The sequence below is a fragment of the Diospyros lotus genome, chromosome 4 (genome assembly GCF_014633365.1).
Source record: "Diospyros lotus cultivar Yz01 chromosome 4, ASM1463336v1, whole genome shotgun sequence".
Taxonomy (NCBI): Eukaryota; Viridiplantae; Streptophyta; class Magnoliopsida; order Ericales; family Ebenaceae; genus Diospyros; species Diospyros lotus.
Genome location: NC_068341.1, coordinates 25,070,098 through 25,075,875, shown reverse-complemented (window position 1 = coordinate 25,075,875; position 5,778 = coordinate 25,070,098).

Below are 5,778 nucleotides of genomic sequence, written 5' to 3'. Positions count from 1 at the left end.
GATACTTTAGATTGTCTAGTTGGACAAGGAGTTTCTCCAATGAATATATTCCTAGCTTCAATATTTCAATGACATGATGATACCAAATTGATCAACTGTTTAACATGTGTTCCTAGCTTCAATGCAAGCCATTCAAAGCTTTAACTAGATGGTTGCTATTCTTTAACTAAACAAGTAGATAGCTTTTCATATCAACAACTATTCTTTAACTACAAAAAAAAAATAGTATTTATATTTGAACACTATTGCTATAGCAATTAACATAGAATCGAGAAATTTATTACTACTATAACATAAAGACAAAGTCCATAATAACTATAGGGCAAGAGACACCTATAATTTGGTTTAGGTAAAAATTGAAACATGTAAATATATTTCATTTTTTGCAGGTAATAGTCATTGATTCTGAAATATGTCGTTTCAAAAAAAAAAAAAACATTTTTTGTGCAAAGACAACTAATAATTGAACACTACATCCACCAAACTAAAAATTCTACAAAAGGTGAACTATTCAAGTGGTTCTTTAGAGTCGTCTTTAGGCTCTTCATCTTCAGTAGCTTCATCTATCTTCTGCTCATTAATAGATCCAAAAAAATTGGATTTTTAACGGTGGGTGATTCTTCTATAACAAAATCTGGGGGTGTTGGTCTAGCATAATTTTTTTTTTTTTAATGGTGAATAGTAACATCAATTTAGTTTTCCTATTTTTTAGTTTTTCTAATTGATTTTCTAATTATAAAAAATAATTATTTTTAGATTAAATAATTATTTTTTATAATTTTCTATATTAAAAATTATATTTACAAAAAAAATTCCTATATTTTTTTAATTATGCATTTATGTTTCTTATTTTTTTAAAAAAATAGAATTTTCTTATTTTTATTTTTGTTTCATATTATGTCCATTTTTCATTTATGTACAATCTTGTAATATCTTGGTAATTCGAAAATAATTAATGATTATTAATTTAAATTGGGAGCGATTGGTAGTTAATAATTCTTGTATTTATAGTGACTATTGATTAATTGTGAGTTTAAGAAAAATATTAAATTATTTGGAGATTTAAGGAAAAATAAAAATTTATATTGTTTTGTGGAAATAAGGAATTAAGGGTAATTAATTAATTTATTTGGTAATATTTATGGAATTAATGATAGAAGTAATTAGGTGAATTTTTAAGAATGTTCAGAGTACAAGTGTAATAAGAGAAAAGGGAGTTTGGGGTGCATGTAATGATTTCTGGAAGTGCTGGGGCGCTTTTATAATTTCCAAGAAGGGGGCCGATTGCATGTTAAATATAACTTGGGTGCATTATATGTTGAAGGCGTGTGGATAGCGCGGATGATGCGCACGTATGAGGAGGATGGTGAGGTCGCGGGTTTGAGGCTTGGAGGTGCGCGTGACTAGAAGAAATGCTGATTTTTAATCAGCAAGACTAGCCCCAAAATGACGTCATTTTTCGGCAAGGCGGTGGGTAGCCAGCCGCGACCATGTGGCGCATGCTGGTGCGCCCATGTTGTTGTTCCTACGCCTTTTGTTTTACTCAATTTTTAAGACCAAATTAACCATGCATTTCGGTCGAATTCTACTACTATTAATGCTTCAATTGAAGCTTAATTGAAGATAAAAACAGAGAGCAAAATGGAGACAAAAACGGGCGTGAAGAAGGGAGAAATAGAAGGAAAAATTCAAAAATTGATTTTACTCCGTGCAATTGAAGTTTTGAAAGGCAAGGTAGGTTAATCAGCTTGTATTAAACATTTTCTACGGATTAAATCTTATTTTTAGGCTATATTTTGACTTATTTTAGTATTATTATTATTTTACAATGCGTGGGCATTTAAGGCAAAAAATCTGCAAAATAATACAAGCCCTCTTCACTTTCTAATTTTTAGTGATCTCTTATACTTGTAATAGCCTCAATTTTATACCAATTTAATCAAATTATTGAGGATTCACGTATAGGCCTTATATTAAAGTTTAGTGTAATTAGTAAAAATTGCTAATTTGTGCAGCGGCAGGGCAAAGAGGTGGGAATATGCTATTAAAAGGCAAGTTCATAACCCTCTTCTCATGTTCTTTAATTCCTGTGAGAGTCTCCATGGTTTCTCGTATTTTATCCATTCCCTTACGCTAATTCAGCGACTAGCATTATTTATTGGGTTATTATTCATTTGGTATAATTTGAATTAAATCTGGGACTTTTAGAATTTTATTTGTTGTGTGCCTACGGGGGTTTGTACCGCCCCATTTCTTTTGGAATGATGTCGAACCTAACTTCGGACTAGGTCTTAGAGGTACGGGTTTATTTTATGGGTTTCTCGAGTGTGAGTCGGTTAGTGCTATCGAGCAGTAGGGCAAGGGTCGGCTGTTTGGTGACGTGGAATAGACTATTGTACGGCTCTGAAGTGGACCATCGGGTAGACACTCCTAGTCACTGACCGTTGACAGGTGCCATACACTGCTAACTAGTTCTGTCATTATGTGACTTACTGCATGATTCAATATATTGTTTCATCGTTCATGATTTGGTATGCACATGGGTACGAGATGCATGTTAGGGTATTCATTTATTGAGTATACTTGGACACGGACATTCTAGCGTGGTTAGATTACATCTGGAACGAGCATATGCATCGCGTGTGGTTTACTACGTGGGCAGAGCATGGCCTGATGCTTGGATGTATGGGCGCCAGTGTATCACGTTGATGCTTACTACTCTATTACATTTTTATATGCATTGCATGGTTACCGATAGTTCACAGATCTCAGAAGGGAGGATCGTTTCGAGAGAGCCTATGGCTTGGCTATTTTACAGCTCGAGTGTTGGGAAGACCGACGCAAGCACACGGGTGACAGAAGCACCGACCCTATATAGCACGCATAGGTTTGTTGGCGATATTTGTTGCCTTTTAGGGCAACGGCAGGTTGGTATGGGACTTGGGTGCCGTGTGTCTTGTGTGGACCCTAAGAACTAATATGTGCTTTTATTTACACTTTTATGCTGTGATGGGTGTCTCATGGCTTGTGTGTGTTTAGGGGTTGGTGTTTTGGGAAGAGTTTCTGGATGTGTTTAGCCTACAGCCTTTCTTTCTTTATACTTGTTGAGTCTCTCGACTCACTCTGCTTTCCATCATTTCAGGTAGTGGCAGCATGGGTCAAGGGCAAGGGAGATAACATCTAGGGCAGAGTTGGTATGGTGTACAGGCAGTTCCGTTAGTCCCCGTCAACTCTGATATTTGAAAGGAATTTATCCTGTTATTTTTTACTATACCAGGTCCTTCCTCGTGTCTCATGTTTGTCGGCACAGTAATCTGTCTTCATTTATTTATCTTGTGACTGTTGTGTTAGCGAAGTACTCGTAGTGCATGCATGTATATAGCTTAAGTTCTGCTGTTCTAATTCTTGTGTATGCATGCCAGAGTGTCTTATGTTTCATTATTTCTCCTCCTGTAGGCATTCCCGTTCGGATAGTTCAGATGGTTGGGATATCTAAGCAGGAGTGCCTACAAATCTAGTTTAAAACTAGGATTTGGTGGATTTTTAAGGGATGATGAATTTTTAAGGGATTTTTCTTGCAATTAATCTTCTATTCGACTTAATTTTTCATTAATAGAAATTACATTTTCATTAGTAAAATTCTTTTAAATTATGATATTCTTAACATTAGCTTTGTCTAGTTTAATTTCTAAATTTTTAAGTTTTAGGAGACCCCTAAAACACTTTTTCTATAAGGACGTTTCTAACAAATGTTCAAGAATAGGGCATCCACACTTTTTCTACAGTAGGTTCACTATTTATGACGTATTAATTAATGGCCTTTCTTAAGGAAAGACATTATTTTATATCTTTTTCCTATTTTCAAATCAATAAGAAAAGGTATATTTAACTTTAATAACTGCATATGTTCATACCACAAAGATCTAAAATCTATTAACTCTGTATTACTATAATAATTCTTAAAATATTTTTCTCTTTGAATCTTTTTTTTTCTAACATAAAATATTTTCATAAAAATTCTTTATTTATGTTAAAAAGTTCTTTTTTTGGTTATTATGCTTATTTCACTTCTTATATTTGAATATGTCGAACCATCATCTTTTATCTCATAATCAAGATATAAAACTCCTCGAACGGTATTTATTTGATTATTCTTTGATTTTGAAAAGAATTCCTAACGGTTTCAAAATTAATAACAAAAATGAGGTTTTAGAAATATTATTGGGAAATTTGATTGACTGTAGTATTATGCATGGTTGGTTGTCTAGACACTATAAAATCAAAATTTCATTCATAAGGGAACTCTGAAATTAGAAAAATAATTAAAATAGATTGAATTATTTTCTAAAAATGTTTCAGCTAGACGAGCTTATTCGTGATTCAAAAAATTAGAAAAATTAATTTCTCGAGCATCTCTTAATGCTAAATAAATAGTATTATTAGATCCTCTCGCATTTTTAGAGGTTTTAAACAAAAAAAAAATGTACAAGTCCGAATAAATTGATAACCAAGACTTTTATAATTTTTTAAGGTTTTTAATGATAAAAGTTTAGGATGTGAAAATCATCTTAATGTTTTAAGAAATTAAGAGTGAGGATCATTTGGACAATCCTTACTATTATTAAGATGGATGTTAAGTCCAATAATTTAGTTTTATAAGTTTGACTAATAGGGATGATTTTTTTTTTTTGGGGGGGGGGGGGGTTTAGTTAGTAAGATCTTGTGTTCCTAATATGATTCTGATTTTATTATGGTTGGTGAAGATTGATTGTTCACTGGTCAATTACCAGCTACTTTTTCATCTCATGAACAGTTTACTTAATTTCTATTATGCCAACCACATTAAATTGACACAGCTTTCCAAAGAGTTTGCAGCACTTTATGCCTTTCCCATGGCCAAACTCTACCCTAGCGGCAATATATATATATATATAATTTTTATATATATATTTTTAAAATTTTTAAATTTTTTATTATTTTAAAAATACTTTTGAACTTGAAATTTCGAATCAATTGTATTCTTAATTTTTTATTATTTTAATTACAAATCTGAATTATTATTTATACAAAGATTAAAATATATATTTAGCTTACCCTAAACAAAGTTTTTGTGTTAATAGAAACTCAACATGGTTATGATACTAAGAAAAAAGGCAAAAAAAAAAAGAGAAATTCTAACGTATATTATGTTTGTTCATATATTTTGAAAAATAACAAAATTTATTTTATTTTTTAGTAAATATTTATTTTGATGGACTAAAGTTTTGAATTTTTTAAAATATATAATTTTTTAAGTTTTTTATTTTAAAATTTTCAATATCAATTATTTACTAAATATTATAGTAAATTTAAAATTTAAACATATAACTAACATTTTCATTTTCATTTTCATTTTCATAATTGTCAATTTACATTATCATCAATGAAGAGTTATTTAAGAAATAAAAAAAATTAAATATTACAACCATCAAGTGATATCAATTGAAAGTGAGGTATAATTTGAATATTTTAGTTCTTTTTTAGTTACAAGTGCAGAGTATAAAGTATTCTTTAGTTGTAGGAGAAGTGGAGTTGGTGCCATTAAAAAGAATAAAGAATTTTAATAACTCTTAAATGCTCCGTTTACTTATACAAGTATAGAAGGATAAATATAAAATAGAGAAATCTGAAAGAATTCCAATCTTGTATGCGTCTAGAAAATGAAGTAGCAACCATGTTGGAGTAATAATGTAAGTCATAGATTAAAGGTTTATTTGTAGATTAAATCTTCAAAAGTAT